The 23729-nt window shown below is 37.0% G+C and overlaps 1 protein-coding gene across 3 annotated transcripts in view; it reads right to left on the reverse strand.

Annotated features, from left to right (window-relative positions):
* Positions 1-23729, reverse strand: part of LOC306869918 (sialate:O-sulfotransferase 2-like) — a 67097-nt gene that overhangs the window by 39941 nt on the left and 3427 nt on the right. For 2 of the 3 annotated variants that reach the window (XM_079416864.1, XM_079416865.1), the window contains exon 2: positions 16409-16496. The gene's annotated coding sequence lies outside the window, so the exon portion shown is untranslated. Of the gene's footprint in view, positions 1-12018; positions 12105-16408; positions 16497-23729 lie in introns of all 3 variants that reach the window. The other variant, XM_079416866.1, reaches the window with a different exon arrangement.

Consider the following 23729-nt stretch of genomic DNA (forward strand, 5'->3'; position numbering starts at 1 on the left):
AAAATTTTGATTCTAAAGCAACAACAATGTGTCTGTTTCAGGAAAGCAAATGTTTCCCATCATAAATTATGTAAGTGATTTTCTCCATATGTGATTGTGGTTTGGCCGCAAATATGATTCTGCAAAGCTTTATGATGGATTTCAACAAGATGCCAAGATATGTGGGTCTGTACTAGTTACAGTAAAGGGGCGGAGCTAATAAACAGACCCTTATTGTGATTTTTTTTTTTACTTTCCTTTATTATAATATTAAGTTTAATAGGCTATTACATTGACATGAATGGACACATGAGCTCTCGACAAGAAGAACTGCCCGATGGCCTGGGGCCAGAGTAAGACACTTGGGACAGTTGATCGGCCCACTGCTGCTTTGTTACAAGTTTAGCATTTGAATGTGTTTTTAAGCCTTGCTAGTTTTAACATTTAAATAATTTTAATACATTCAAACACATGAAGATGTGTGAGAACTCAATTCAGTACTCAAAAGTCAGAACAGAGAGCCCCGTATGGGCACGCACACTCTTTCGCGTGTCTTCTTGCTCTTAAATGGACAAATACATACAAAATGATGTCAAAATAACAGTCTTGGCAAGTATACTCAAAAATAGTTGGTTATGTCTAAAAGGTGCAGTACGTAAGATTAACAGCTAGCGGTTGAAATGGGTACTGCAAAAACAAAGGCATTCCTCCTTTGCACATTTCAGAGTAGAATTACCGGCTATAGCATTATTTTTCAGAGAAACAGCTATGTAAACATAACATGATTCATTGACAGCAATACGCTGTGTTTTCCGACAACTGGAAGTGGGCAGGATCATTCAGATTAAAGGTGCAGTATGTAATATTGTCAGCTAGCGGTTGAAATGGGTACTGCAATTCCGGCCCGTAATCTGCCCGAAACGCACATTTCAGAGTAGAATTACACTATTTTTCAGAGCACAGCTATGTAAACTTAACATGTTTCCTAAATATCTACAAACATATGTTATTTTTTGGCTTTAGAAGAGTCAAAACCTTACATACAGCACCTTTAAGTGAACATAAAAAATTGAGAAAGAAATCAGATGTGTATTATTATATTGGATCCATGCATTGTGTCTTAAAGTGACCACTGTCAGAGTCTTTAATGTAAATCAAAATAAATAGATAAATAAATAAACAAAATAACTAACCAGAGAAAACCCTTTACTGCTCTTGACTGAATAACTAAAGTATTTTAAAAGGCTTTAAAAAGGATTTAATCGACATCTACATTTGATCATTCTACTTCTGTTTCTGAACACATATAAACCTGAAAATGTTAAAGCACAGCTTAATTAGTATCTTTGTTCTATATTTATATGTGCAGTTGTTTGCCATTTGTTTGTTCTTATTTTATTACTGACTGTTCACCTGTCTTTAATAATGATTTAACTTAATATTTGTTAGCCTATTCGTTTTTGCTGCGGTATCTAAATTGTAATTGACTGTTTGCAAAGAGCTTGAGTGACAGGCAATCTGACCAATCGTAATTTTGCACCGACAAACAAATCAGACAGGTGAGTAGATTAACTTTGGTGGATTTAAACTTGAAAAATAGTGTATTGACATCTTTCTGCGGTTGAAATAAAATACATTATGATGTTCATTCATGTTTATTTCATGCTTTAAGTAAATATGAAAAAACACATGCCGCTTGAACGGAGGCACTACATCGATCTGTCACGACACATTAAAGAGCCACAAAATGGTATTTATTGTTTGAATTTCTTAATGACAAAATTTGAAAGCTGAGACCTTGTTTCATACCAGAAGTAACCTGCTCTGTCTTGTCTGTCGGCTTGTTGACAGTTTCCTCAGCTCCACGATGCATTTTTTAGAACATGAGGTGTAGTGTAAGAGCGGCATGGCTTGTCGTACACAGCAACAGTAACTAAGGAGGGCAGGTTTTTGTGAAGGGTCAATTGAAAACTGTAACTTGTCTCTAAAATGTTCGTGTCATATAAGCTTATTTATTAGAATACAGGATAGATAACATGGGTCAAAAACAATGAAAACTAACACCAAAAAAAAGTTATTGTTTTCATTGTTTTTGGCAGGGAAAATAAAAATTGAATTCACTGGCCACAAAATCTCAAATTGTTCATTTTTTCCCCCTAAATGACAGCATGATATTGAGATGAAAATAAACTAAAATAAAGGGATAAAATAAACAGCTAATCATCATAACACACAACAGAGGCTTTTCTGCCTGACCAAAATGGTAATTTTGTTTTTAGGTTTTTGTTGAAGTAGAGGTTAAAATTATTCACAGCACATGAAACTGACTTTAGCTGAGTAAAAAGCAGACATTCCTTAATAACCGTCCAAAGTTCAGACAGAACCTCATGTAGTGTGTTAAAAATGACAGCATCAGCATTTCCCCATTAAAGTGTCGTGACCCCAGAACCGCAGGGGCCCATCTCTCAGCCTTGCTCTCACTCTGCTTCCTTATGTTTTCTTTGTTTCTGCGCTCTGTTCAGCGGTTATGGCTTTTGCTTCAGGATTAAAGGCAGAATTCCACAGACACTGTAATGATGTTTACATTAGAATCTACAGGCCTGCAGGCATCGTGCCATAGATCAGCATGTCAAACTCTCACTAGCACTTACATTTGCTATGAATACCCAAGTGATCTACTTAACATCACCTTGTGTGTATTTAAACTCTGCTCTCCTGTCGTATTTCGACATATCAGACCATATTTTACTTACAATGTCATTTCACTTTATTATACACTAATGTACCACAGATGCACCTTGTCTTTGCCTACACAGGTGAAACTGTCAGGAAGAGTGTTTATATACAGTGGTGTGAAAAAGTGTTGGCGCCCTTCCTGATTTTTTATTTTATTGCATGTTTTTCACACTTTAATGTTTCAGATCATCAAACAAATGTAAATATTAATCAAAGATAACACAAGTAAACATAACATGCAGTTTTTAAATGAAGGGTTTTTTTATGAAGGGAAAACAAAATCCAAACCCACATGGCCCTGTGTGAAAAAGTGTTTGCCCCATTAGGTTTAGGGGGCAAGCACTTTTTCACACAGGGCCATGTGGGTTTGGATTTTGTTTTGATGATCTGAACCATTAAAGTGTGACAAACATGCAAAAAAATAAAAAATCAGGAAGGGGGCCAACACTTTTTCACACCACTGTAATTGTGCATTTGCCCACCACATTTTGTGCACAGAATAAAACTCAAATCAATAAAATGATTTAAAAAAATAAATCAAGCTTCTTGAACATCTTATTTTATACAGCATAAAAATAAATGGACTTTATTTCAGTGTCCGTTGTTACACATTACCTCTGCTTACTATAGTAAAAAAAAAAAAAGTAAATTATGTATGATTATCTCTAACTAACCCCAACCCAACTTAATCCTAAGTATGTTCATTAATATTAATAATAATATAATAATATTACTCTTTACATTGTAAGGACTCTGAAAAAATAAAGTGTAAAAAACTGCATCTAATGTGTATTAACATGTGAAGTTGTTTAACAAAGTGATTTAAAATGTAAATGGAAATTCAATTCGCATACCTTGATGTTCCAAAGTGTAAACTTGTGTTTGATCATGGTTTAGTCTAGATTTAGTTTAGGTGTTTTTGTCATTTTGTCCACTTCATGCATATGGGATTTGGCCAACTACAAGTCAGTAGTTAATAGTTAGCTTAGAAAATGAAAATGTTAACATTGCTTTCTCAGATATGGTTGCAATTGGTTATTATGAGACCAGTTTTTTTTTTCAACTCCGTTGCCCACCAGCCATCTGTATTGAGGAAGAGTTTTATTTCTTATTTGTAGTCAGACACTTGTCAAGATCAGCAGTGCAAAGGTAAAGTTTCAGATGTTAATTTCCCCACACTGTGACCTTTTGTTTCAGAAAAGTGCACAGAAAATAAGTATTACCACTTTTCAGTGTCTCTTGGTGCGAGCAGCATCTGCAAAATATGCCACAGAAATGTACTGGAAAGGACTATTAACTAGTCTGTTAGGAACAAATCCTTCCGCCCAGTCTACACCCATGCACTGAACCTGACATCATATCTCTTGACTGAATGACTTCTCTATGGCTATCGCCCATTTAAGACACACAAAGCCTGCATTACCCTGTAGTTTTTATGCCAGCCATTTTAATTAGAGGGATGTCTGATCTCTTAGCATGTGCCTGCTTACTGGCTCTTTGCCCAACTGTAATTAATTACTGGTGTGCCTGCTCAAACGATCTGGCAGCCAGATAACAATTTCTCAGCGAGAATCTGCAGGGATTTCCTCTCCTCCGTTTGATCCTGCTACTGGGGTTTACACGCCACTTAAGACCATTTTCCTGGGTGTAGCAGGTGAGAGGAGAAGCGGGTTATCAGAGCGCTGAGGACAACCTCTTTCAGATCTTGACAAGTGTGTATGACTGCAAATAACTGGATAAACATTACATTTTTCCACAATAAAGTATACAGAGTGGTGATGTGGACCTGAATTCAGAAAACTGTTTTCAAAACAACCAAATGCATGCTGGAAGACTTAAAAATCTAGTGTAAAAGTACTCTAAAAATATATCAACTCAATTCCACATCTGAGAAAACATGTTAACATTTTATTTTAAGCAATTAATTTTGTTGGATTAAAGTGCATTCTGAAAATACAAATAAATCTCAAGAAAAAAGAAAAAAAAAAGTCATGAAAACATGGCATTAAAAATGCACAACAGGAAATTAGATATAGCTAATTTTATCATAAAAATAGCCACCTAGGAGGAAATGATGCATACCGATTAGAACAAAGGTGACAAATCTATATTTAAAATGTAGTAGACCGCAAAGGTAAGAGAATATCTGCTGTACTGTATGTCTAATTGTTACTTTTCTCCATTGTGCTGCTGACACTGAGCAGCAATTTCAATCAATCAATGTCTAACATCAGCTAATAGTGACTGCACTGCTTCTATGCCCAGCACAATAAGAGCATTGGGTTTTTATAGTGAAGCTTAAACCGAGGGATTGGAGAGAAGTGCCTCATTGTAATCTTTATAATATTACATAGTCCATTACCCTCAATCCCCATGCTTTTATTCATCTGGGGGAAAAGGAGGAGGTAGGGATACGGAGAGAGGGAGCTAACAAAAATGGCTTAAAAATATAGTAATCCCTTGCATATATTTTGCACAATAGCTGTGATTCTCTGCATGAAATTCTGTATTTACATAGTAGCTGTGCATTTGCTTGTTTGTCCTCAATTCCCCTCATCAACCCTCAGTGCTGAAGCACTGCATCTTGCATTAAAATGTGTAAAGTTCATAGAACTGTTCAGAGGTTACAGACATGTTTGTTGACTTTTCTCATGTATTCACATGCCTATTTATAGCTTGAACACTAAATGATAACCCAAAGAGTTTAGCCATGTCTACAAACAAGACAAAACTGACCTACTCTTATTATAATCTGTAATCATTTTACAATTTCTGTTGTATTTTTGATCAAATACTCTGTAACTGCAGCCTTGGTGAGAGTGAAAGACTTTCAAAAATATTTTACAAAAAAATTATATTACAGTTTGTAGTAACGCATGTGTCATGCAAAGTGAATAAGCAAAAAAGGCCTAAAAAAAAAACATATTTGATAGCAGGTAGATCTTTTATCTTATTTATTAGTAGGCATCATCTTGCTGCTGACAGAAAAGTTAGTGAATAATTCTAGAAATATCTGATGCATAGCATGCAATCATGCACCCAAGTAATAGCTACATCTAAAAAATAACTGACCTGAAACTCTCTCATGCTCCTCCAATCAGGATAATGAGCAGCACTGTGGTTTGGGCCATTGAACTGATTAGATGTTTTGCTGTTGTTCTCATTAAACCACATATACTGTATCCAATGAAGCCTCACATAAGCATGAATTGGCCTTAAAGATTACCCTGAGGGCTGTTATTTTTTATCAGACTTACTGCTATTCATATCAGTCATAAATGCATTTAGCTCCTTGAACGAACATTGTTTTTTTATTATGGAGACTGATGGGAGCTCAAATCAAATTGGAGCTTCTGTCACTACAACAAATTCCTTGTATGTGTAAACATACTTGGCCAATAAAGCTCATTCTGATTCTGAAATCTATGTACTAAATATGTATATCAAGAGATAAGCTGAAGTCAGCTCAAGCATTATGGTCACGCACACATTCACAGTAGAGTTCGCTACTGTCACCTTTGGTCAACAGCGTCATTAATTAACTTAAGAGGAACAGTCTGTTTTTCCACACTATAGCCAAGCCGGAAAAACGCTTCACTGATCCTTCCTTTCCTGGACGCTGTCTCCCAACCCTGGTGACTTCCCTTTCTTTATAACTCACACAAATTACCGTATTCGTTTTTTCATTGTTAAAAGCTCACTTGGGTGCAATTACAAAATCTGGACTTCATATTCTAAGAATATTGAAATCGAAAACCCTTGGGACACAGCAGTATTCCAAAATCAAAGCACCACACACAAAACCCACAAGCATGCCCATCAACTTCAATCTGCCACACGCAGATCTATGCATATCTGAGTCAGAGAGGGAGAGGGGCAACAGGCTAGTGATTATTTTTATTTTTGAGCCTGGCCAGAGGAAGGATTTTGTTATCTGACTAATGTCAGTCAAACACCCACCCACACAGACCCCCAGATCACAGCCAAGAGCCTTCTGCCATGAAACAGATCAATCTACAGCCAGTGTAATACTGCACGTCTTCGGCTCAACAAAAACAAATCAATGCACAAATCTCAGGTTTAATTCAGTTCAATTCTAAGTCCTAAATTATTCCACACCAGTCCACTGGGGAGGGGAGGGAGTACTTATTTATAGTCTTTTTTTAAATATTTAATATGTCTCACCCATACGTGCTACACAGGGAATTTATCAATACAAAAAAAAAAAAATTTCTAGAAGAAATGCCATTTTCTTATAAATCATTATCGCAGGTATCATAAAAGCTGTCAACAAAGTAAAACGTACTATAAATCTATATAATAAAAATGTATAATAATTAAAAACTTAAAAGGTAATTCTTTAAAACTAAAATATTCTGATGAAAGAGAGACATTCTAAGTCTCTAATAACTAATAAGCATAATAACAATAAATTGTAATAAATTAATGTTTATTAGTCCAAAAATCCTATTGCTTTATTTCTGAATGGTATTGTATCTTAAATAAGCTTAAGTCGAATGTTACATCTAAACTTTACAGTAAACTGACTGCGAGACACTATAATCCAGTCTGTATTTTGCTCCTAAAGCCTCTTAGTAGACTGACTCCTCTCAACAGGTTGAGAGAAAACCAAATATGAAGATAGCTAAGAGGAGAGGAGAGGAGAGGAGAGGAGAGGAGAGGAGAGGAGAGGAGAGGAGAGGAGAGGAGAGGAGAGGAGAGGAGAGGAGAGGAGAGGAGAGGAGAGGAGAGTGTGAACAGCATTGTTCTGCTTGCTGAAGTATTCAAGCGTAATACCCTTTATTTCAGCTCAAGCTCTAGTTAGAGTTGGGTTAGTCTCATTAGAGCAGTGAGACAGCAGGAAGAACACACAGTTTGGCTCTTGATGTGTGTCAGGAGAGCACTGTGCCTCTCAAATCCTTCCTGAGCTGAGAGACTAGGAGCGAGAGACAGAACCAAGAAACAAATAAAGAAGCCTTTCAATGTTAGAGGGATAGCTCACTTTTAAATCCTGTCATCATCTTCATGTTTTTTAAAACCAGCATGACTTTTTCTTTCATGGAATAAAAAGCAGACATTCTGAAAAGAATACTTGTCTTTTTTTACATGCATTTACAATGAACAGAAATTAAAGCTATCAAGCGTCAAAAGGACACAAAGGCACCATGAAAGTATCACTAACGTGGTCCATATACAAGCTATATGATGAGCTTTATGCATCACCGTTCACTGAAAATCAGCTGACATTGCTCTCTTGACAGTTGAGAGAAGTAGCAATCTCCAATTTGTGAACAAATTATTATTTTTGATATGATTTTTTCAGTGAACCAATTGATCTGGTTCAGGAATAAACAAGGAGCCTTTTATCAGCACTGACACACAGGCCTCTCATCAAAACAAGCATCATCAAATTTTGATAATATTTATACTGTTGTGGATATATGGCTGAATAATATATTTTCACACAGTATAGTGAGTCGTTCACAAGCTGCACATGCAATAAGCTGCTTCATCGCTAACAAACAATACAAGTCATTTGCAAGTTCTGTTTCCTTTGTACAGTAAGGTAAATATCCACCTCCAGTGCTCTTTTTGTTTTCTGTTCTTATAAAGGATCCCATTATATGGTGTGAGAAACTGCTGCCAATGAATCAATGCATGAGTGAAGAAAAAACTAAAATAATTTTAGAACTTTTTGCAAACCCAATTAAATCAAAATTCAAATATTAACAGGAAAACTATTTTTGGTCAGTACACAGTAATCTTTGGGCGTCCCGAGGTCAGATCCCAGTTTGTTCCCGATCCCGCCCCCTCTTTCTTTCCCACTTGGCCTCCTGTCATTACACTAAACCTGAATAAAGGCAAAAACAAATCTTAAATAAATAAATATATACATTCAAATTACCCGGTCTTCGCAGTTAACAGCTCACTGGAGGGGAAGATTATCAATCAGCTACAATGTAAATTTTGGTCTGTTTCTCAAACAAAGCTATAAAATGACTTCAGAAGCATTTGTATAAGACACTTTTATGACACTTAACAGTGCTTTCGAAACCAATTTTAAAGCTTGAAGGCAGTAGATTAATTTCAGCCACATGAAAAGAGTCACTAGCACAGTCTTTTTTTGTGTTGCACAGAGAAAAGGCCATCACACAGGTTTAAAATGGCATGAGGTTGAGTAAATGATGATAAAAGTTTTAATTTTAAGCAAATCATCAAATTAATGCATCTTAGGAGGCAGAGGGGTAAAACCAGGCAGTGCTTGGAGGCTACATGTGGCTTGCGGGATTGCGTACATGCACACAAAAAGCCATCTGTCAGCATCAGTGAGGTATGTGGTGTAAATGTCCTTGCTGCTGAGCGCCTGCATGCAGCACTGAAGTGTCCGCTCTACCTTTCAGAAACCATTCTGAATATGAATAAAAAATGAGCTGAGAGCACAAGAGAAAAAGAGACCGTGAAAGAGGGCGAGAACAAGACAAAGAGCTGGTGAGTCTTGAGAGAGTGGGCGGAAGATAAATTGCAGAAGTAGAGAGAACTACGAGAAGACCGGAAGAACACACACTGTATGGGAGGGGGTGAGCACAGAGAAAGGTGCCTGCATGAGAAAGAAATGACTGTGGGTTCCTTTGAGAAATGTGGCAGGAAGACTTGTTGTTGCTGAGATGCTACATACACAAACAAAATTCTGTTGTGGAAATGTATTAATATATTAGCCGTGGGAGAGGCAGACCTCAGATGTCTAATGAAGTTCACACATCCCCTCCTTCAATATTATTAGCATGCTTCTCCCATGATGGTTCAAAATACATACACTGCAGCTCTAGCTGTTCACTAGAATATGGGTTCAAAGCATAAAACATTCAATAATCTTTTTTTTAATACAAAGCTAGAGCAAAATACTAGGTGTTTTCTTGATTATAATAATGATGATAATAAATAATGATAGTAATTATCTTTATGTATGTATATGTAATGCATACAAATATCTAATAGTAGGAGTAGGGTTGAGTATCATTTGAAGTTGATCAATTCCAATTCTGATTCCGATTCTGCTTATCGATTGATTGATTCTTATCGATTCCCAGTTTCGATTCCAATGTGGTTAAAAAATTAAGTCAAACATTTAGATACCAAACATATTTAAGCAAACCATATCAAGCAAAACATTTCATTGCTGCTGAATAGCACAAACAAAAATCAGCCGGCTACATAAAAACTGGACTCGATTAATAGCTGTTTGTGTTCAAAATAGAGCTGCATGATTCTGGATAAATTGAAACTTTTTTTAATGGAGGTTGTAGTTCTCACAATTCTGAAGAAAGAATATTAGACAACTAAACAAAATCTCATGAAATTTATGCAAAAAATTACTCACTCAAGATTTACTTGTTTCTTTACTGGATGAATCTGTGTTTTTGAATGAATCTCTTCAATGAATGATTCAAAGACAAATCAATTTTTAAAAGCCCCTTTTCGCCTGCTAAAAATAAAAGATGCGCACACAGGAATTGATAGGTGGAATTGAAATTGTAATTTTACAACAAGTATCCCATACCTGACCTTAAGTATCTGATTCTGGAACTGGAATTGATTTTTGATTCCCAACCCTAAGTAGGAGTGGGCTATTTATATATTATTTATTAATATAGTTATTTTTGCTTTAAATAAGGCCCTTATGATATCAAAATGTTTGATACCATTGAAATTTCAAAAAATTTGCAAGCAGTGTCAATATCACAAAAAACTAAAACTAGCCTTGTCACGACTCCGGTCTGATCAGCAGGTTATGTGTGTGTCTTTTTGTACGTGTTTGTTGTTGAGATCACATGAGTTTGTTTGACTGTTTGCCATGTGCTCGTTGTCTTCGTGGTTCCCCTCCCCTTCGTTATCTCATTAACTACTTTAGCTGCCATCACACCCGTGACTAGTTAATCCATCTATTTTCCTTAAGTTCCCCTCGTGTGTAGTCTGGTGTCTGACCGTTGTGGTGTGAACACGCTACGCTTTGCTCGTGACCTTTTTCTAGTTTAGTCGTGTTTTGTCCTGCCGTGTTTTCCTAGGCTCCAAGTTCAGTTTAGTGTTTTCAGTTTTATTTCTCTTCTGTCTCCTCTCTGCCTCTCGTGCTCCAGTTCTCTGTTCTCCAGTTCCTGTCCTGGCGTTCCCGGAGCTGTGTTTGGTTGCTTCTCCACTCCTGCACCCCTCTGCGTGCTCAACGGGGAACTCCCCACCCTGACGTTGCGTCAGCACTGACGCCGGGACTCTGTGCGCTGATCTCTCTACGCCATGCCCTCTCTGCCTCATGGAGTGACTGGAAGCTTGATTGGACTGATTTCCTCTTCCTGTCTCCATTCTTTGCCCTGATTTCCAGCCCCTGGTCTCCTGTTCTGGCTGAGTTTTGTGTTCCGAGACTTTAATAAATATTTGAGTTGAACCTGCAATTGCATCCGTGTTTTTCCCTGACAAGCCTAAATAAAAATGTAAAAACCTCAAGCTCACTGAAGACAAGTGAACAGTCAGCAATTAAATAAGAATACGAAACTAATTACAAGCAACAGCACAAAAAACGTCAGTAGCACAAATAAATAAGAAATGCTACATACATTGTATAAAGTAATCAAATGAATAAAAACACTGCATATCTTCACTGTGTAAATTAAATGTATATTTCTTCTTATTAAAGTTGCAAAAGTGATTTAATCAAGAGCAGTGAGAGATTATCTCTCTTTTGTTGTTTGATTAACATGAATGAAGGACAGCAGGAATATTAGACTGCTGTCACTTTAAGAGCTGCCAAATTACTGTGTTTACAAGGATACTTGCAAAGATGGGCATATTTGACATATAAGTGTGTGTATTTAACCATTCAAGGCCTATAAAGTGGCAAAAATAATTCCGTTCAATACTCCTGCGCTGTATGAGCACCGTCTTCATGTGTGTGACACCGCTCAGAAACTAATATAGCGAAATGTGTTCTCTTTCGTTGCTGATTGCATTTCAATGGCTTAAAATCACTTGGTTTTTAACCGTAATGCTTAAAAATGCATGCATTTCGTGATGGTTAATCGTGTGTACCGGCAGGGCCGTTGCTAGTGGTGTGAAAGGTGGTGACAATTATAGGGGCCCACGGCTGATGGGGGCCCCCTGGCGATCTCAACCTAAAAAGACACTCAGGACAGTTGACGGGCCACTGCTGCGCGTCATCACGAAAGCTTTATCATTTGCACGTGTTTTTAAGCCTTGCCAATTTAAACATTCAAAAGAGTTTAAAGCATTCAAACACAAGACATGGAAAAACTCAACTGAGTACTTGCGCGCCATGTTCGGTGCACACGCAGAAAAGAAAGACAGCAAGACCGAACCAAGCTCTACTTCGCGTCCTCCTGCGCCTGAACGAACAAATACAAAATCGCAGTTTAAACTTGCAAAAAGAAAAAGATGTGAAAGAGCCCAATTCAGCACCCGCGCGCAGTGTTCTGTGCGCACAGGGCGCATGCAGAGAGACGAGTCTCAAAGCACTGGAACTCTGAATTTGCCTCTTCTTGCACTTGTACTGACAAATACATACAAAATCATGTCAAAATACCCGTCTTGGAGAGTATTCTCGAAAAAACTGTTGGTTGTCTTAAGTGAAAGTAAACAGTTGAGAAAATAAATCCTATGTGCATCATTATATTGGATGCATTGTCTCTTAAATTGACTGCACCTAATTTACTAGCTGCTGTCGGTGTCCTTAATGTTAATCCAAGAAAATGAAAGAAAGAAAATCACTCACTGCTCTTGCCTTAATTACTTTGTAGTTTTAACAAGAATTAAACCAGTCAAACCAAAAATTATTCATATACCAAATATATTTATTTATTTTACTAGTGAGTGAAGAACACTATTAGTTCATTTATGTAAGTGAGTATAGCAAAATAAAGTAAACATATTATACTATATTATATTATACCCAAAACTTCAGTGGACTACCAGTAAAATTGATAATAAAAAATTTGGGACCAATTCAGATACTTTGACCTGACCATGTTTTGCTGAAGTGTTTTATCTTTAATTGCTAATGCGACCTTTTTACACCACAGACTGAACAAAATGAAGCATTGCTTGGTAATTGGTCAACAAAGTATTGATAGTTGTGTAAATATTGTCATACTAACAGTTGTCTGAATATTTGGTTGATTGTAATCCATTACACACCTTTCTATCAAAGTTATCTGATATTATCAAGATTAATTTTCTCTCAGAAGTTCTTGTCATATTGTATTGCCATTTCCTAAACTATAGCAAATAAACTGTGATAATGTGAGAAATGTTGAAGGTGTCTGAATACATTTTGGTTTGACTGTATATTTAATTTTTACAGTGAAGACTATGCAGTGCTATTTTACATTTGATTATTCGGTTTCTGTACCTGAACACCTACAAACTTGAAAAAACGTAAGCATAGCACAAATAAATAAATAGAACAAACATAAAAATTAAACAATTTCAAACAGGGCCCACTGGTACAATCTTCACTAGGGCCCCGCAAACATCAGCTACGGCCCTGTTTACCGGTATATCGGTATATCTAACTTGATCATAGCCATGAACTCAAGTTCTCAGATCAGACCTGCATGACGCAAAAGGATGCCATTTTGACCGATTACGTGGTCTCTATCCTGAGCTGTGTTTATTCAGCAGGTTTATTCAACAGTGGTGAAATGCTAAGATTCCTTTGTTGACAGAATAATTGTACATCCCAATTGTTTGTACCCATTACGTCACTAAAAGCCAGACTCCCCACCTGACATGCAGGAATAGCTGCTGGCATTCCTAATGTGCCTGACAGCATTGTTTAAACTCCTCTTTGGCAGGAGCAAAGTGCTTGATGATTTGTCCAAAGTAAATGCATTCTACAGCGATATGAGAAATACCTCATACAAGTGTAAGCTAAGACTGACTCATTAGACCACAGACACACTGTCATCACAGAGGTTTACATTTTTGTAGTCTCACTGGAGTAAATCTAGAATGCTGTTTATATAACACTGTGTTAATGCTGTTAAACAGAGAGCTACTGACTGGTATTTGTATATGGAGACTTGGGATGAAACAATTCCCAACTGCAGGATGAGCCGTGCAGGATGAGTTTATTCTTTACTTTCAATCTTAATGTAGCTTATATTTATGAAGGACTGTTGATTTCAAGCCCAAGGTTTGGGGGGTTAGCCCAGCTACTAGAACATGAGCTGTTCAAATGCCTGGGGTCAGTAAGATTTTTTTTAAGACATTAATTTTTCTTTAAAAAATCATCATTTAAATTTAAAGTATATTTTAAATATACTTATTTTAAATTGTAACAATATTTAACAGTAACAGTTTGTACTGTGTATTTGATTAAATAAATCCAGCCTTGGTGAGTACAATAGACTTCTTTTAAAAACATTAAAAACTCTTACCAACCCCAAACACACGAACAGTATATCTTGATTTAAATGTGAGAAGTTGCATGTTCAAATCTTGCACAACTTTTTAAAATAAACCAAATAAAAATACATGTATATACCAGTACATGTATATCATTAATGGCTGTGTTTGGTTCCCATTGTTGGGCAAAATAGAAGAAATGGTTCCCTTTCAATTACTTTTTGAATTTGAATTGAATTGGCCACAGAATTCGAATGACAGAGAGAAATTTACTAGATTTCAATTTGAAAGAAAGGTGTTCTTCCACAATGGTTCACAAAAGTTAATTAAAAGATGAAATGTCTATTCTATCCTCAATCCTTCAAACTTCAAGGATTTTCAAACTTTTTCAAAACCAAGCTTTGTCAAGCAAGCATTCAAACATCGCTTAAGGTTGAATATCAATTACAAATTTAATTTACATTCAATTTAAATTTATTTTAAAGGGGTCCTATTATGCTTTTTCACTTATTGAATTTTAGTCAGTGTGTAGTGCGTATGTTTGGGCTTAAAAATATCTACAAAGTTACAAATCTCAAAGTCCAGTCCAAAGGGAGATATTTCGTTTTAAAAAATCCCTTTTCAAAAACTGCAACGAGCAGCTCGTTTGGACTACAGCGTGGTTTTCCGGGTGTTGTGACATCAAAACGCAGCCCATTAGAATATCATTCAAATAAATCCCGCCTACGGAAATTCGAATGGTTGGGGGGTTGGGAGGGGAGAGGTCGTGGTTAGAATGCTTGGTTGAGTCCAAGCATCAGATGTATACGTTTGTTAATATGTATGTTACAATTATGAAAACGTTTTTATAAATTGCTGACAGTACAAATACTGGACAATGATGTAATCTGCAGAATTTACACTTCAATTATGAGACTACAGTGTTTCCCATACATTGGTTTTTTTTTCGTGGCACCCGCCACAAAACTGACTGCCACAAATAGATTTTCCAAAAAGGCTTTGACTTCGTTGAATAAACATGAGCACTGCACAACGTTCAAAATGAAAACCCCATGCTGGTGTTTTTATATCACTGGAAAACCGACTGTCTTCAGAAAATTTTGGATCTCATTTTCATTTCATCTTGCATGTAATGTCTGATAAAGCAGCGTTTGTGGTCCTGTCCCAGATGGCACCCTAAAGCCTCGCGGTCTTCCTCCGAGTCCGCACTTTCGTGACGTAATGCTGCATTGACTGTCGGGTAGAAGTCTGCCACGGAGCTCGCCCCAGTGCGGGCTCAGCAGATTTGCGGATCGAGGGCACATAACGGCCGCAAAGGGGGCGCTCTTCTGAACGCTAAATTGAGAAATGCACCCTACAGTCTCGTGGACTTAACGGACACGCGCACACGGTGGCCATTGTAAGTCTGTAAGACCGCAAGTGCACATGAAGTGTTCCATTTGGGACAGGGCTATTTTGTGTACAGTGTCGATCTCTACCACTCCAACAGCGCCTCCACTGGCAGAGAATGAATTTACATATATATGCCGCCACAGATAGAGTGTCTGTGGAAAACACTGGACTATGGTATAAATTAATTCAACTGTATAACAGTTTCACTGCAATTCATGTTATAATGTTAGAATTAAAGAACAATAAACAATGTATATTACCGTTGTACTTATCTGTACATAGTCAATGCAGTTATTTTTAAATTCAGTTATTTAACTAAATTGTGATTTAGCCAAAAAAAAAAAAAAACAACAATAACGTTACCACTCTAATATGTCTTGCAATATCAGTGCGAGCAAAGGTTCTGTGCAATCCTGTTCAATATTCTCGGGGTCTGAATCCGGCTTAAACTCATATGGCAATATTGACGCCACCCTACTTTGGCAAGGGGTGGGGCAGTATTGAAACTCCGTCTAAGCTGCTCGCCAATCACAACGCACTGGTACAGCTAACCAATCACAACACATTTCATTTTTTGGAAGGCGGGCCTTCGTCAAACCGGTAACTGAGGCATTTGTTCCAGACTGGGGAGAATTGGGAGGGGTATTGTAATAACGTAAATTATGTGAAAAATAATGCGTTTTTCGAACCACCAAGCATGAGAGCATTTTCTAGTACACCCCCAAAACAAAATCAAGACTTTGTAAAACAGCATAATAGGACCCCTTTAATTCTGCTTCCTTACATTCAAATGGCAAATCTGCAAACTTTTTACTACCTCACTTCAAATTCAGGAATTCAGGAACTGAATTGGAATTTTAAAGGTGTTCTCAATTCTAAACGGCACACAAACCTGTTGATTGCATTTTTGGACTTCACTGGAACAGAGATGCGGAGCGCTCGTCTGGGACAGCTATGTGCGGCTCAGCCTCCACCATTGACTAAAGGGAAAGAAAAAAAAAAGAGAGCATTGTCACAGACTTCAAAGTTTATCAATGACTTGTAAGGTGAGGACTCAGCAAAATAATCTTAGATATCTTACTACAGCCACCACCTTCAGCAAACATGAAAAGAGATCACATAAATCACAGATCTTGAGGGAAGCTGAGATAAAAGACAAACTTACAACCTCTTGTTGACAGTATTTCAAAACAAAAGTGAATCTGTAGTGTACAGAAGCAGAATTCCTTTTAGGTCTGCAAAACAAGTCAAATCGTTCTTGCTTATGTATGCAAATTACTGAAACATTTACGAAGCAAAAATGCACTGAATGGTTCACGTTTAACAACTCACTCATAAAGTGTTTTGTGCTGTCCACATTAAGAGCGACCCCCCAATAGCGCTCTTACCCTCAGTCTAAATTACATTCAGCTAACAGGGTTGATTATTTTCAGTGTTCCTGGTTGTTATGGTTTAGATTTGATCCTGCTCCATTAGCAGGTGATTACCAGGTGAGTGCATTAATAAAACAGACACAGCATATGGAAAAAAAGACAGAGGTAAAAACAGCAGCAGTCTGTTTATCTTTCCTGCTCAGTCCCACTGATCATCTCCCTCAGAGTGCATTAATTACTCCAGAATGGGAATTAATTTTAAGGAATTAAGCATAATACAGCTTAATTCCACTGATCGTGAGAGCTGTGTGTGCATTACAGCTAAAGCGGATCTTACCATCCTTCCTGTCTCAATTATTTCCTTCTATTCCCTCCATAGCGTTCTATTGTTACACATAATGTATACTATTTCATTCCATTATACAGAGTGCCATTCCTAGCCATTTACTTCCATTCATTTTCATTCTGTTCTATTCCATTCCATCGGTGAAAGCTGATATCTCATTGCTGCTGGTAACTGCATCCAACATCCTGATTTGATTGAAGGTGGGAGTGAACATTGGCAGGACCACAAAGTCTGGTGGCCCTGTGCTCGGCTACCCTCTCAGGTTCACACACATCCTCAAAGGCCGTCCTTTAAGATCGACGGAAGAGTTCACCGTCGAACAAGCACAGGTCGGCCATTCCCAGTGGGTAATTATTGCTTGCTGCAAGCCTACAGACATGTACTGAATGTTATCTCAAGACCACTTTTAAGTCGCTATTATTCGCTTTCTCTCTTCCTTTCAGGGGCATCTTTCTCATGGTCCTCTGTGTCTTTCGCACACAATCAGTTCTTCATTATCCCGGGTCAGACTCAGTAAATGGTCTACCTTCAATAAAGAAACTGAAAAAGAGGGTGAGACGGCTGCTTTACTGCTGTGAAGAATATCTAATGAAATGGGTTCTAACGGAATTAGTGAATGAATCAACAGATTTCATTTAATCAAATTCATAAATTCATAAAAAATCATGACTGGCTCTCGTGGTAGATAAGGATAGACTCTAGGGTCATGCATGCAGGAATTCAGTGAAAATTGTTAAAATTTACAAATTTAGTTACTAGTTTCTCAGACAAAACTGAATTTCTACAGCTTTTTGTGTTGCTGGCTGTCTTCTTAAGAGCTCTACCGCTTTCTGCAACAGTCCTCCAAACCCTCGATGGAAAAATGACACTTACTCCTCCATTTGCTAAACCACATGGAACATTGCAGATCATTACGAAGTGTTCAAGGCCCCTTGAGACATAATGTAAGAAGATTGTGGAAGCTGTCTGCATTAGTCAGGTCTCCATCATGAAGAGCAGACCAAAAGACTGACCTTGAATAATGGCCACGACACCATTAGTGCACCACTATAAATCTCTAAATGTCAGCAGCCAGCCTCTTTATCTTGGTTATGTGTGATAAAGTAAAAAAAATATATAATTAGCCTGGCCAAGGTCCCATTAATTCCACTTTAAACTTTAAGAACCAAAATACATAGGCTAGCTTGTTTTGTCGTCTGTGATTCACTATATTAGCTAAATAGTCATATATACCATTGCATTCAAATAAAAGTACTGAAAACAATGTTTTGATCACACTGCCCACACCTAGATCTTTACAGGGTCTCATTTATTCTGTGTTGGACTATATGAAGAATTAAGATCATGAACAGAAACACACGGAGTGCAAAATACATTACCAAGAGTCAAGTAGTCAACATTCATCAGTCATACACTCTTAAAAATAAAGGTACTTCATGATGCCATAGAAGAACCTTTTTTGTCTAAATGGTTCCACAAAGAACCTTTAACATCTGAAGAACCTTTCTGTTTCACAAAAGGTTCTTTGTGGTGAAAGAATGTTCTTCAGATCATAAAAAGCTAAGAAAGAGATGGTTCTTTAAAGAACCTTTGACTGAATGGTTCTTTGTGGAACCGAAAATGGTTCTTCTATGGCATTGCTGTGAAGAAACTTTTGAAGCACCTTTATTTTTAAGAATGTAAATACTGACCTTAACACACAAGGAAAATGTGTAACAGACATCTCACAGATGCAAACTGGGTAAATAATGTTTTGTATTTTGATTAAAATACAGTTAACAATGGCTGGCAGCATATCACATTGTTTATTATTAAGCAGAGCTGATGAAACCCCAAGATTTGCACTAAAAACCAAATAATCAACACATAAGATGAAATCATCAGATGAAAGGAGTATTCAATGAAGCCCGTCTGCATTAATGTTTACTCTAACTTCGAGTAAATTAACAAATATCCTGCTAATTTTTCCGACTTTGAAGCATACCCTACTGCCACATACAATCTCCTACATATGAGCTACTGATAATAAAAACTGCACAAACACAGTTTTATCCAGGCCCGGCACCAGAATTAAATACTGAGGGTGCTTCATAGTGTGCTCTAGCCGCAATTGATAGTTTTCAGTCACGTGACCGTCTCGAAGACTTGGAGGGCAAAATGCCCATAGAACTGCTGCACAAGCGTGTCAATTTTTCATCTGTTTCCCAGCCGCAAATATTTAGATCACCTCTCAAAAGAATAAACAAAGGTATTTCTGAATAAAATGCAAGTTTTGGCCATTTGCAATCCATATTAAGCACCCGCGACAATATTTCAATCATAAACAGTGCGACAAAACATTGTAAAAACACTTACAAGTCCCATAATATATTTAAAACTAATATTAAAAGATCAAATTCAGTAATCGCCACATTATCAATGCAGGATATAAAAACAGCTGACATACCTCTATTCATTTGACGGTAAATCAGCATCCCTCCACCATTCCCTTCTCCAATCTAAGTATCACTAGAGTTCTCACCACACTATGTGTACTAGGTTCGGGCCATTCTCGAGCTCAGAGCCCTTCCCCAGGACAGCACGCCAACTACGCATTACCATACTCGCCAAATACGCATTACCTTACTCGTGCTAAATATATGTAAGTGTGAACTCGTGAAGTTTTGTTATAATGAGAGGATTCGCAAGCTGCAAAATTCAGCAATGGACAAAAACTCGAGCGGTGAGTGGATTCTAACATAAATGCCTCTGATTGGCATTTAAGAAATCAGCAGATATGTCTGTGACTTGGTACATTGCTTAACTCTGCAAAAAACACGATGTAAAGAGAAACTTTTTGACGCTCTCCAGAGTGCAAACACAAATATGCACTGAATAGTTTGTCAGATCAGTTTCGCCAAAAGCATAGTAAATAGAGAATATCTTGAGTTTTTTCCCTGGGTGCTCAGCCATTCTGTATCATTAGTTTAATAAAAAATTACTACAAATATTTTGGTTATATTGGCCACCCCTAGATCTTCACCTCCACTGTGACAATCCATCCTCCATTATGATCTTAAAAGGCCAGATCCTCAGTCCCCCAAAGAGTGCATTAACATGGTCATTAATCAACTGACCTACGGTTCATCGTCCATGCTGTAAAAGTTTGTTATGGCTTAAAGCTGTGAAAAGTTGACAAAACTTAGATTCAGAAGCATCTGGAGGCCAGCTTTCAAACACTCTCTGTTCACACCTTCACAAGAAAACGTGGACACACATACACACACACACACACACACACACAAATCTCTACAGACTGCACCCTGTAGTTAATTCCAATGGGCACATAGAAGTTCTTATGTATGAATCACCTGGGATTGAAAACATCTGGCCAGGCTTTTTAAATGTTGTATTTTGAAACAGAGGCTAATTAAGATGCAAATAATTACAGTAACTGGCCAGATTGTCAAGTGATTGATTCATAAAACAGTTATGCATGCGGTAAATTTAAATTACGTAAAGTATAACAAAGGTTGATTTTTTATAGTAATGATGGGCTGACTATTTCGATCAGGACCTGATGCACTGACCAAATGCACTTTAAATGTTCATTTAAACTGAAATTATTTTAATATGTGACAAGAGACCATTGTGTAGTATGAGAGATATGAAACAAGCACAACTATACACAAAATTGGTAGGCAGGGACAACTGTCAATTATTTAATAATTTAATCAAGTTTAACCATTTTAAAAATCTGCATACATTTAGAAAACCAAAATCAACATTTTTTGAGGAAGCCAACACAAAAAAAGAAAGAAAAAGAAAGAAATATTGCTCTTACTCTCATATCCCACCACCTGTCCAAACAGCGATTACTTGAGTATTATTTACTGAAAAAACCCAGTGTTGCTCATAATCCGGGACTAAGCTGAAAATCTGGCTGAGATATATACGGCTGCTCTGCAGTCAACCCATTCTTCAGGCTTTCCTTGTAACAGATAAAAAAAAAGCTCAATAGATTATCCTTTCTCCATGGATGAAGAGAGATATAGAGGAAACATGATCATAAAGTCTTATGTTTGTTGATAGACTAGCTGAAATCGCGTTGGCTGCCCAATGCAGAGCACACATTTCACTGCTGGTTATACTCTGTATAATTGTGTATGTGACAAATAAAACAAATTATTTTTTTTTATTATTATTTATTTTTTAAGAGAGAAATTTTTACATTACTAGCATCAATTGCAAAAGAGTGATTGTTTTCAAACAGGTTTCCCAAACATTTCCCCATCCAACCATTGGTCGAGCAAACTGATAGCCCCGCCCCAAACTCACACCATTGGTTGAGCCGATGTTGCTTTGCTGGGTTGGTCAGGATGCGCAAACAAACAAAACAAGCAAAGTTTTTGATATTACCACAGTGTTTATGCTTCTTGAGGCATTCAACCTACAAATAGCTTGCTTATATTTGTCTCTGCATATTAAGCTGGTGTAGGATATATTTACATTGGAAAAAATAACAGACAGTTTCTGAATACCCAGGTAACTCAATCAGAGCTAAAAGTTCCAGCCTTTCATTGAGCGAAGGGTAAAGCTGCTGAATTTTTTAGCTAAAAAACATTTTCTGAGCCAAGCATTAGCAACCGATTTATGCTTATGCTGGCATGACTGCACATCCTCCAACAGCCCAGGCATCTTAAATGCAAACTCGAAGAGCTTAGTGTGATTTTCCTCAGAATGATTTCATCTCACACTGATGCTGAGAGTCAGCGACTGGTCAAGCAGAGGACGGGGCTGATCAAAGGAAGATGTAACGCAGAGAGTTTCATACAGACAAAACAGACAAAAAAAAAAAAAAGATTTAAAAGCTTGCACTGCCCTTCCCATGAAATGCAATATTTTAAGTTAATATCTATGTAGTCAAACACGCAGCCAACAATTCAAGCTTGGTTCCAAAAGCATCATGTGCACTAATTATTTATGATGCCTAAGAGACCTCATTTTTGGACAAATCCCAAAGCAGTGTCTTTCATGGATAAAGACTATTTTAAAATGCATTGTAACAAGCTTAATGAAATAGTAAATATATTTAATAAATTACAAAACTATATAATTCAATAGCAAAAATGCTGTGAGGGAAGTTTTGAAATAGACCATATGTTTCACTATCACAAGCAAGAAAATCTCACGAAACATCTTCAGGACATGCACATTTGTATGCAGGCCAAGACACAAATCTGAAGCAATGCAATCAACTTCAATTCTGCCAAGGTCAAGAAAAGAGTTCAGCAACAAACAGTAAGTCTTCAACTCATAAAGTACACTGATAACAGGAAAAGTGATGAACACAGTGCAATAAAAGCCATAAAAGATCAATCAAGGAAAAACGTGAAGCATCACAGAGCTCAAAGAAAACCGGATATATTCTCTTTTATTATCTAATTTTGTCTAAAGACTTTCTGTTGGAAAGCAAACTCTATTAGGAATTGAATGGGAGTGTAGCCTTGTTTATACTATACAGTACAGGACTATTAACATCAGTCTGGGCAACACAATTACAAGTGGCCAGTGCCAAATACAGGTGTAAACAGACTCAAAAAATTCATTAATTCAATTTCTTTTGAATGGATGACAACTTGAAATTTCTGTGTTTTAAGACAAAACATATTGAAAACTACACACAGAATACCATTATATATAATCTGTCCAACTGGCACTGTAAGCAATATGAAATTAGGGTAAATAACCACCCAATTTAAAAACAATAAAAAAGAAAAATGGGGCATGAATTCTGTTTGTCCCAGATCTTGCAGAGACACATTATGAAGTTGTAGCTCGGTCTGTTCCACATTTGGCTACAGACAAACATGGATAAAGTTCAATATGACACCCAATGTGCACTCAGCAATTACAACCCCCAGGAAAATGTAGATTGATTTTCTCTACCGGATTGTCGAACTCTGGTTTAGTTCCTTACTTAACTGTGCAACAGCAGAGATTTGACACTTTCAGGCCAGATTTGCCAGTTGATTTCTGAGTAGAACTGAATAATTCATTCATAGTGGTTCAGTGCTGAACAGGCAAAAATCTCCAAAAAGAGCAACAGCAGTTGATCACAAATCAAAGTAAAATGTTGCAGTGTCATATTTAACCCTCTCGGCCTCTTTGGTCACTTCTGACTGAAAAACTACATTTTGTTTTTTTTTCCCTTCATCAGAATGAGATGAGACTTGGTGACTTGTCAGATTAGCTATGTGAACACGCAAAAATAAATAAATAAATGAATACATAAAACATGGACCTGATTTGGACATGTTAAGGGCTGAAAAATAAAATGTAACACTTGGTACCATCATGGTGAAAAATACACAGAAATCCGAAAAAATATGAAAACAAAATTTATGGAAAAAAGAAAAAAGCTAATAAAATTGATATAAATATTGTGTGGTATCATAAAATCCCCCAAAATTCTAAATAATAATAATAATAATAATATTGAACAAAAATATATT

The sequence above is a fragment of the Barbus barbus genome (assembly GCF_936440315.1).
Source record: "Barbus barbus genome assembly, chromosome: 5".
Classification (NCBI taxonomy): domain Eukaryota; kingdom Metazoa; phylum Chordata; class Actinopteri; order Cypriniformes; family Cyprinidae; genus Barbus; species Barbus barbus.